Source organism: Nestor notabilis, unplaced genomic scaffold (genome assembly GCF_000696875.1).
Source record: "Nestor notabilis isolate BGI_N333 unplaced genomic scaffold, ASM69687v1 scaffold11564, whole genome shotgun sequence".
NCBI lineage: Eukaryota > Metazoa > Chordata > Aves > Psittaciformes > Psittacidae > Nestor > Nestor notabilis.
The window spans coordinates 24,089-36,132 of NW_009926900.1; positions in this window are offsets into that span (position 1 = coordinate 24,089).

Here is a 12,044-nt window from a genome sequence, read left to right on the forward strand (position 1 = left end):
CTATCAGACACAAAGCCTTTCTTCTCTGAAAAATAAAACCTTTCATGTAATAATAGGGGAGTTGTTGTGTTTGTATGGCTTGGTACATTTCCCACAACATGTCTGTACTACAGAAAATTATCATAACATTCAAAATAAAACTGTAAATATTCAGCTGCTCTCCTAAGGGTACAAAACAGCCAAAAAGATTTTGTAGTCCTATAAATTATTCAGCTGTTTGGAAGAAAATACTGTGGAACATATCGAGTTGGGTTGTGCTTGCTCAATAGCTGCAGGATTTTACAGCTACCAGTAAGGGAGCAGCTTGAGAACTTGCTCTTGGGTGCCTATAGCAACCATCAATAATACAAAAGTCCCCAAATTATCAACCTTACTGCAATTTTCTAAATATACATGAAATCAGGTTGTTAAGGGAAAAAAAAAAAGGGGGGGCTGGTGTATTGAGGGAAAAAAATCTTACAGCAGATTAAAATGAAGAAAAGGAGCTGGTAACAGTCTAAGGGAAATCTATTTGGCTGCTAAAACGTGCACTCCTGGAACGGGAAGGTAAGTGGCAGATTATTTACCCGAAGTGGTGAAAGTGAGTCAAATCGCCTGGCAGTGGCAAGGATGCAATTAATTTGTAAAACGTTATGCCAGGCTGACAGACAATTATCAGAGAAGTTTAAGAACTCAGTCACACGCAGTGCGATAGGAAACGCTGAACTGCCCAGGGTCAGGTACAAAGATTGGCAGGGGGGGAAGGAAAAAAAATAGAGAGGAAAAAAAGAGCTGTAGGGTGTGATTTGCCTTTTTGTCTTTTTGTGGTGCCATTTTCTGCAGTGCACCTGCTTCTCAGCCGGTTTTCAGAAGAGCAGCCCCTTCCCAAGACTGAGTATCGAGTAATTAAATAACGTGCATTGTGACGTGTTTTGCTTATTTATTCTCTGTCTTTTCCAGAAATGAATTATCATAGAATCACAGACGGGTTTGGGTTGGAAGGGACCCTAAAGCTCATCCAGTTCCAACCCCCTGCCATGGGCAGAGGCACCTTCCACTAGACCAGGTTGCTCAATTACATATACACCTTTTCTTCCAAACCCTTAACCTTGGCTTTGCTCAGGAGCACCACTGAGGCCTTGTTCCAAAACAGAGCTCATTTTAAAAATACTTAGTTCACTCATCTCTTTCTAAAAGTGAAAGCAGTCACCTGCCTCTCTATAGGCCCTTATATACCTTTAACTATTGCACTGGGAGCCTTTTCCCACACCTACCACACAAACCACGTCAGAAGGTACTTCAGACTATGCTTTAAATATTTCTGACCCGTTCTCAGTAAGAAAGTTACTTAAATACAGAGCTCCTTCTGATATTTAAAACAGAAAAATTATCATGGGCAAAAATGTCAGTTGGTTCTTTTTAGTTTGAGGGGGAAAACAAAACAATTTCATTGTAGTTTGACCTGTCTCAATTTTCAAAACATTAAGTTTCTCAGTGTCATAATGATCAGCATCTTTAAAATTATGGTGTGACCTCAAGACACATACTATGTGCTGTCTGTGATTCGCCTCCCTCTTCTCCCATGATTTTGAAATACTAAAATCTACTACTATATATTCATTTATTAAGATTTAACTACTTAATCTTGACCCTCTTACTGAATGACTCAGAGGGGAAGTCCTGCTAACACTACAGTAGTAAAAAGGATATGAAGACTGTCGTTAACTTCAAATTTGTTTTATTGACTTGCTCGACATTATATAGATGTTCTTTCATTGTTAAGATCACGTTCTTTAAAGCAGGTGTACTTGGGAAAGTCCAGTGACATTCCCTGACAATATTTTTGAGAGAGACAGCAAAATGAAAAAACCTCAAACTTTGAGCCCATTTTATAGAGGAACTAACTCTGATCACCTGAAAGTCTGAGACTACAAAGAGTCACTGTCAGTTACTTTTCCAGCAATTCTTCCTGTAATTTAAGATTTTTACTACAACCATTTTTCTTTTTTTTTTTTTTAATTAAATACCAAAGTCAAGAAATGTCATTTAAGAAACCCCTAGTAAATTATCCACTGACGTGGAAACTGGTTTCTAAAACATTTTTGATTAAAAAAAAAAGCTTGTTTTCAGTAGAAATAACTGCTAAACAAAACTGCTGCAGACCCTGACTTTACAAAGTCTGCCTTGTAAAGCGCTCACAGAAGAGGGGCAGCGCAGCTTCAGGAGGGACTAAAGACTCCAGTCCAGTATGCCCTGTAAAGCACCCCATCCAAGTTCTGTATAGCACCTCTAGTACTGCATTCCTCCAAACCTAGGCTGACTCAAATTTACCCCTAGTTTTGTACCTTCTGAAAACCTTCAGCTCCTACAGCATGCAGCTCAAGGGTGGTAACCTCCTCCAGCTATAAAGAGGTGGGGGGAAAGGACAAATGCATGCAAAACCCAGGGAACACACATTTGAATCAAACAATAAACCCCAAGATCTTAACATTTGTCTGCAGACACTCAAGTTTAATCCCACAAGTAACTCTGGAACCAGATGGAAAGGAATGAAAGAAGAATTTTGGCCTCTGCCTTGAGTAAAAAGAACCTTGAGGCCTGGAGAAATCCTAAGACTTCCAGAAGCTGGATTTCAGTTATGCTGAATGTACAAAAGTGTCTCACAAAATACAGCAGGCAGACCCACAGTCCGTAACCTCTTTGGTTTGGACTTTTTCCAACAAAAACTTACATATCCATTTTCAGCCACGGTAGCTAAAACATAAAGAAAAACTGACTGAAATCTGAGAAAGGCAAAGAAAGGCAGTCTCTTAGTTTGTGGTGCATAATTATTTCTACTCAGGAATGCAAAGGGAAAAATGGCAGGGTTTTTGCTTCACTGACCAGATGATTAACTCAGTCACACCTTCAAAAAGCCACTGTCTCCAGCAATACTGCATAAGCATAACCAAGAATAACAGCCAGGACCAAAGACCCTGGGTAATGGATAAACATAAGACACTAACCAAGGATAATAATCAGCACAGAAGAACATGTTGTGTAACTTCCCCTTGCACCAGCAAAGCAGAATTAGCGTGATTAAAATAGAAACCTACATATATACTGAGAATGAGTATGGAAAAACTGTATTTCTCAATAAGTCAGGATCCTTAAAGATCCATGAAATATATACCCCAGAGCTTCTGGATATGAGGAGAAGGAGGAATGTCCTTCTATTGTCCCTGACACCACAGAACACTGTCACCTCTTTCTGAAAACCGTGATCATGAAGCATGTCACAGGGAATGCTGTAGGCTCAATGCCGATTCCTGTAACACAGGCATAAATCCAGAGGAATTCCATTGACTGCGGCTGTGAAAAGAAATTATCTACTGCAAGTCTATCTGAAAGTGTTAAGACTAAGAAAACAGGGAAGGATAGTAGTAAATTGACATAAATCAGTTGAGTAGAGCAAATACAACTAAGCACAAACAATAGGTAGAATAAGTATTTGAGAACAAAACAATCTTATATTATGACAAAACAGTTGATACTCTGAGAAAGTCAAGCCTGTTGCAATGATGGGTGCATCCACGGAGCGTAAACTAGAGTCAACACCCATGTCCCATATTCAGCTTCTGACAGAATTACTGTACAGCCACCGTAAGGCAGTGACTGTACAGTGTCAGTGGTGATCCACATTACAGTCTGCCAGCACTGTAAAAAAACAACATCTGTTCCTATGTTCCTACCTTTTGCATGCATAGATCTGAAAATACTTATTTCTTAATTGTAGACAACAGATTTTCCTCCTTTAATATTACACCCATCAGGAAGGTCCACGTAGCACTAGCAGAGGATTTTTCAATACTTCAGGATCTAGATTCTATTCATTCATTTCCTATTAAATACAAAAGTGCCGAGTCAATTTATAGACAAAGAAGAAGATTTGGCAATGGTACAAAATGCTTACAAACAACAACTGTGATTCTGTATCACAGCACACTTCACAGTTGTGATTGAGCAAAACTTTATGGGGCAGAGCTCCTCACCTGCTCACCTCACCTCATCATCTATAGCTTAATCACTCATGACTTACAGGAATATTTAATGATAGGAGCATTAGAAAAATCCCAATGCAAAACCATGATCTAAATAGACATAGCTTAGTGATGACAGGCCAAAGACAGTGAAAATGAAGGAATGCTAATCCTCAGCCAAGAAAATAAAAGAATTTATCTGGAATGTAGCACTGCTGTATAAAGAATTATCCTTTACTTGAGCAGAAAGAAATATTTAAGTTGTAAAATATAGTGTTCCTATTGTTACACACTTACACGAAGAACCCAATAGCATTATGGAATAACAGTAGAAGCAACATATTCACAGCAAAGGCCGCACATCAATTAATATTTCCTCAAGTGTATGACAAATTGCTCAATGAAAAATGATGCTTCCACTAGAATTAGAAATAATTAGAACTAGTTATTCAATTAAGACTATTCCACAGTCTTCGCCTTGTGAAGCAGCTGCCCATTACAAACCATTGACTTTTTCAGTCTAAATACAGTTTTTCTCAGCAGCTCTAATGATCAGTGGCAGACAGATTTAAAAAACAAACCAGAATGTATTTGCCTTTCTATTGAGGCAAAAGAGAACACACACACAGGAAACATGAAACAGGGAAAACCAGAACAGGAACGTAGTAATAACCTTTTAACTGAAGGAATTGTAGCATTGACATGCCAAAAGTAAAGTTATCTTGATGTTATGAAGATGTAAAAGTTGGAGGGAACAGGTATGTGTTTCATATGGTTTAAGGAACATGTTATAAAAAGCATTATCTGCAGAGACAGATAATAATGATAATAAATCATTACTACAGAGTTTTGGGACTGGAGCAAAGGCTTTATTCAAAGCATGCTGCACAGAGACTGGGAAATCAATGGAGTTCAAGGGCCTGGACTGAGGGCTGCCCACAGTTCTTACTGTCTTCAGCAACACTAAAGGCCGTTCATTAAATTAGAATCTGAATAAAATTAGGATCAAAGGACTCACATCACAGGCAGAGATAGAAGCTCAGAACTGTCACCTCTGAATTTGACTTCCCCTTTGCCCACTGGCCCACAGCAGATGCTGCGGCTCTTTATGATGCTACCCCTCAGCAATGGTCCAAGAACTGAGAATGTGAGGGATGGCAAACATTCCTCTCTACTTGTATGGCAGTGATGGGAAACGCGGTCTGTAAGGGGAGTCATAGGCTAAAAAGGACAGAGCAAAGCTACAGCTGGAAAACGGTAGAAAAAAGAAACCAACAATTAGTAAGACTGAACTGATGAAATTCAAGAGAAGGACCTTAACCCGAAGAGCTGAGATATTTTCTGGTCATCAATCTTTGAAGCATTTGTGAATTTCATCACAAATAACATTAAATTGCCTTTGAATATATTAATTAAAACACCCAACGTTGTAAACATCAGTATTAAAAAGTCAACAACACTGAGCACCTCTTCCGAACCTGTGCCATCACAGGCATCCTGGCCATGCATTTAAGTTACTTAGCCCTATCCTTATCACTGTCTCACCGTCTGCAGTGCAGCCACCCCACTCCACGCAGGATCAGCTGGCATACACAGCCTAAAGGAAGTACCTAAAGCTCAAACACGGCTGCCTTTCCCTTGCATTGATTTTATTTCCAAAACTGTGTTAAAACTTTGATGTTTGTTTATGATTTTGCAACACAGCCTGAAGAAATTATAATCATTTATTAAAACCAAAATACCAAGATAAAGAAAAAAAAAGAAATAAACCTTTAGATCAGCATTAGAAAATAATCCTGTCAGACCCAAGTGAGGTTCTTCCCTGTAGCTTCTTGGCACTAGTGGTAACTTTCCAGTATATACTGACATCCTTGTCCTTATACTAAGTATAACAACAAAAATACTCCTCCCTTTAAAGCCATCTGTGAAGCTTGTGGTCTGGTAGATGGATAGATTCCTTCAAAGTAGAGCCCAGATCTCCTTAATCTTCAACTTTGACCAGAGATATGTTTTCTCTCTTAATGAATTGACTTGCTGTTTGCTTAAGGAAAGAACTAGATGTCTTAAATGCTCTGTGCATGTCAGAAGGATATTGCCTCCCAAGATGGCAACAGAATCAAAAAGGAATCTGCTGGCAAGCTGCTCTGAATAGATCCCAGGCAGCTTGTCTTGTGATGAAACTAACTTCAGTGGAAAGCTAAATACCAAGGCTACACAAATCCCTTTTATTCACACAAGCAGGAGCCAATAACAAAGTCATCCTAAATTCGGAAAGGGAGACCAACTCACTGTAGCTTTGAAAATGTAACACTATTCTTCTATATTCTTCTATACAGTGAGAGAAACGCATAGCCATTATATTCATGGATATGGCCAGGCACAGCAGTAAAGCAGTGCTGATTTTCACTGTTAATAAACTATTAACCCTGATGACTACCAGGATTTTAAGAGAAAAAATCTCCAAATTATTTTATTTAGGAAACTTCCTCATGAAAACAAGAAAACGCCTGTCGGAAAACTGAGTTAATGATGGGCCACTGAAATGGTAGTTGAATAATCGATTTCATTCCTGACAACAGATCTGAAGTTGGTAAGATCCCTCAAGCAAACAGCATCCCGAGGCACAATCAAGTTTAAATTTGAGCACAGGGTTATGTTCAGTCCACTATTTGATGAACTTAATCCTGATCTTTAGCACTGCCTCTTTCACCAAGTCATTCCAGACCAGTGAGCTGCCGAGAAACAGAAAGCTTCTGAAAGTGGCAGTTACAGACAGAAAAGAACATTTTTCACTCAATGAAATCCATGGACTTCCTTAATTTATGCCCTCAGCTGAACTGATTTGATTAAAGTTTTGTTCCATTTTCCTTTAATTAGCTAGGGCAGCTTAAATTAATTATTAGTCTTATGTACGGGAGCAGTACCAGGAAGGTCCATGCAGGCATTAAACACATGAAATTTAAAAGACAAAGTTTAGTCTAGAGATTTTTTCAATCCAGGTTACAAAGCAAGACACACTTAATGTATTAGCGATTGAGTTTCACTGGTAAAGGTTTTTAAATGCAACCCACTGTTTAAAATCAGGTGATGTAAAAGCCGTCATGGGCAGCACTGCACGAAAGACTCCCCGCAAAGCTCTGTCTGATGATGGTGGGTGTGATGTAGAAGGGCAATGCTGCGCAGTCACAGCCTGGGGCAGTCATTGCTCTTCTCCTGGTGACAAGGACAGAGTCTGAACATGAACCTGGCTCAGGCACAGAAAGGCAAAAGCTTTCAGTTACCCGCCTCCGGTACCTATTTGCATAGAGCTAAATACAACCTAAATCACATTTAGACACAAGCATGTTCCGAGTTACCCAACTGAATTCCACTGAGCTATTCCCTGGTGTAAATAAAAGCAAAATCTGGTCTTAGCTGTGTATGTGTTGTCTATGCTACAGGCACTTCTCATGAACAACTGGCCTGTTCGAAGTTCCTGGCATAGCGTTCACCATTAAAGCAGTTGTATCTGTTGCCCTAATTGGTCTTTGATGGTTCCATTACTTCCAGAGAGCTGAGGACAAATCCTGCTTTCCAGCGTGACCGTTTGAAGCTGTTGGCAGCAAGCAGCGGCAGGTAACAAGGGCCGTGCTGCACCATCCCAGCAGAGCTGCCTGAGGAAGAGCTGTACACCTTGGTTTAGCCAGAATGAAAACCTGCAAACTGACACAGGATCAGTGGGAAGAACTTAAAACTCCTTTTTCTTTAAGTCAAATACATGTAACAAGAGGGAATACTCTTGTACACAGATACAGCATTTCATTTTTTCTACCAACCACGACTTTTTAGTTTCTAATTGGTGAACCAAAGTTAAAAACCACAGCTTTTACTTACTTTTCCTCCATAGCTGCTATCTTTTTTCTTTATAGGGGAAGAGTTTACTCGCTGGACACAGCAATTCTGCTTTATACTGGAGAGCCGTACCCTATTACACGTTGTAGCACACAGCTTGCTTATTTTACTGTTGCAATTGCAGCCAGCTAGCTAATACGTTAAAAAAGACTGTCCCCAAAAAGAAGCTGCATGTGAAATAGCTGTGTGCTAGTACAGTCTAGAATTAAGCTTATGTACCACACTTGTAAATTAGTGGGAAGAGGAAGCGTATCTGACTATAAAAATGTATTCCTTTTAATATAAGATGCTCTCTTACATTTTTTCTTAAACATCTGTGTTTTCCCTTCTGGTTTGTATTGAGCGCTTGGCATTCCAGGCTGGGAAGTTTAAAAAAGCTGACCTTGCTAACACCCTCACATTTATTTCTGAGTGTTAGTTTAGTTTCACACCCTGAAAGTGGCTTCCTGCCTTCCAGCTTTGCTGAGCGCTGCATGACCAGCCGTGCCTGAATTTGCTGCACAGCTCTGCTCAGGCTGCACCACAACCACTAAACTTTGCACTTATGGCTTGAAATACAGCAGCAGTCCATCCTACTGAGCCAGGCCGTGATGATTTCCACGTCACCCTCCGCCGTGGAAATGACGACCTGCTCACTCACCCACCTTGCAGCTTTTAGAGGGGACAAGCCAGCTCCCTGCAGCAGGTTTTCACCAAGACCTTCCTCAACATTGGAAGAAGGGCATTTCTACACCCCGACCGGCTTCACGCAGCGCTCCCACTGGATTTCAAAGACTCACCCAGGGGGATCTTTTCCCATGAAAAACCTAAAAGTTTGGCATGTTCTGTGGAGGAAAAGCACAAGCACAAGCACAGCACTCCCTTGCACCCTGCTGAGCTGTGTGAATGCCTGCTCATTAAAGCGACCCGTTGGGCTGAGGTTAAGGGTAAAGGGGTTGCTCTGTGCTCACAGCAACTCGTAACGTTGCCATGAACCTTCCCTAAGAATAGTACTGTTACTATCTACACAGTAGTTTCGATAGGCACTGCAAGAAGTAAAACCATGAGTATATATACACAGTGCTCTACAGGGAAACGTGGGATTATACCGATGATGTTGATACGGCTGGAATTGTGAAGTATGTACCGTGCTCAATGCAGGCATTAACTTTATGCTCTTGGACTTTCCCAGACACTAAAGATAATGGGCTAAAGACAGTCGGATATACATAATTCCCAGAACTGGCTCTTCAAGCCCAGAATGCTGTCCTAGTTCCTGAGATTCCCAGCTAGCGGCAAGCCCTGCACATTTAAGTTTCAGGTAGCTGCGAAAGAATCAACAGCACATTACGTTTTACTTTATGTTTCTTCCGCACATGACCCAATTCAGAAAGGCTTATTTGGAAAGTATTTCCCTGTCTTACAAAACGACTTATTCACCATCCAAATGGACCATATCCTCACCTCACACTTGGCATCGCATTTCACATCCAGCATCAGATTTAATCAAATTCGAAATTCCACTGTCTTAAATATTTCTCCTGATATGTACCAATGCAGTTCGCAATTAGGGAATAAGCTCATGACAGCAAAATCAGGATACAGAGTTTACCTGTTTATGCCTATCAGATGGGTCTTAAATAGAGTTTCTCCTGATATGTACCAATGCAGTTACAATTAGGGAATAAGCTCATGACAGCAAAATCAGGATACAGAGTTTACCTGTTTATGCCTATCAGATGGGCTGTTATAACTTACATCCTTAGCTCATCCCAATTATGAAGTAAAACAGGCCCACTTGAGCCTGAATTGAAGAATGAGAAGACAGAACATAGCTGAAAAAATTATTAACATTGGAGGTACAAGCCATCACATACTGGTGCTACACAGCATCACATAAAGAGCAAGAAATCCCCCTCCACCAGCAAATTCTTAGGGAACAATTAGGAATTGTTCCTAGAATTAGGAACAATTCTTAGGGAAAATAAGGAAAATAAACATGAATGTTCACGTTTCGGTGCTAGACTGAAAAAACTGCTTCTGCTGCTTAAGGACTTCTTAATTTGCTTTTACTGCACATACCCCTAGAATATATATTGTGAAATAATACTGTTAAGTCAGCCCTCGCATAGAATCAATACTTCTTCTCAGCCAGCTGCAGTATCTACATGGATTTATTAGATTGTAAAGTCTGTATAAGCTTTTTAATAAAAATTACACACCTCCAGGTTTTACAGCTGCCGTTCAAATGTCCACAGAACTTGAGGTGCGACAGAAGGGTACAGCAGCTTACGCTGGAGTACAGCAAGCACTCCAAAAGTGCTCAGACCTCTGATACTGGAGGCATCCGAATCCAGCACTGTTGCACCTTCTAAAGCATGGGGTCAGTAAATCATCAGCAACCAGCGGCATTAGGAAGATCAGTCTGACATCAACGTGAAAATACTTGAAAGAAGGAAACCTTACTGAAAAGAAGAAAACAAATCTCGTCAGCAGTCTCCCTTAATGTTTTGTTTGCACAAAGAACCTCCCTTTACAACTCTCACTACTTCTCCCCTTCTCCATACACATACTCAAAGCAAAACACACTTGTAGTCCCCCAGTCTTTTGGCTGTAAACGCTACAGATCCCTAGACAGCTGTCTGGCCAGGGAGAACTGCACATCCTGCTTTCCCATCCTGAAGGTGAAGGAGAAATAGAAGCCTGAGTGACCTTGCTCCAGAAGACGTTGCCACTGAATGGCCTCAGCCAAAAGGTTTGCCAGGGTTACATTGCTGACAGGACTCTTACTTGGCGTGTTCTGCAGCAAAGGTATGGATGTAAATGGCATGCTTCAGAGGAAGGGGAAATCTTGTGAAACCTTTAAGATATACCTCTAGGTATTCAGAGAGATTCCAAATCATCTGGGCAGTGTGGTAGGTGTCATTAAAGAGGTGCAATGTGGGATTGGTGCAGCACATCTGCAAGCATATGGAAAACGGTGGTTTTGTAAGTTTAATTCTGAATACCCAGAAACTGAGTCTTTATGTAATAAGCCATTACGTTAGACCCTTCTAAAGATACAAACATTAGAAATCAGGGATTTCAAAGTCATTTGCCTTTAGCTCATGATGAAATACTCAGTCTTTCTTTGATTCTTACCCCAAGTAGGTTCATGTGAGTTTATTTAACTCCACTCAAATAGATGGAGCACTGCCAGCTGATAGTTCAGGATCACGTTCCTTTATTAAGAGGGCACTTCTAAATACCAATTTATTTTGCTTAATAAAACCAAATGCTATCTAGCACAACATTTTAGCTTGTCAGAATAATGCTTTTAACTCCATGAGAGTTGTAATTCTCCCCATAAAGACAGACTGGGAACAGTGAGATCCACAGCAGGTAGGAGAAATCAGCTCCACAATACTGACAGCAAAACACTACAAAATCTCCACACGGCAACCTACAGAGCACACAGGCACAGATCCAAGCATGTATCCTTTAGGGATCTCTGTACAACATACAAAATTATGAGAACAGCACGTTCTCATTCTAACATCCTGGCATAGGCTCACTATGAACGGAAATGAATACCTACCACACCAAAAAGCCAAGCAATTGTTTAGCCATTTTACAGCTCCCTGTTATAAACAGCATCAGTGCTGCAGACAGCCCATGAAAAGTAGTTATTGGAACTGGTAGGCAACAATAAATAACCTTCAGTGAGTAGCATCAGTTAGGTTATGATTTCATACTGGGCTGAAGTTGCTTTCGAGACCAAAAGTATTTATAGATACTTTTGGTATCTATAAATACCTTTATAATAACCTTCAATGCTGGCTACACGCCTTGCAAACAAACAGTCATGGAATTAAAAATTGTTAGTGTTTTCTGGACAGGGTGCTCTTTTTCAAAAGCAAATGCATAACAGTTTATTCCAAAGCACTGAGAATCGCTGCTGGAGCTGGCGTGTATAAAACCTGAACAAACTCCACACAAATGGAAACACTCTGCTTTCAGTTATACAGGTAAAGCCACTGTAAAGAGCAGAACTTGTCCTGAAGGAAACACACCATGCCAACATAGGAACGGGCCTCAGAGCCAGGCACAAACTGACTGGACCTACTCCTGTTCTCAGCTGTGCACACTTACCTGTGTTTCTGCAGCACAGAAAAATCCTGTCACTTCTTAAACATG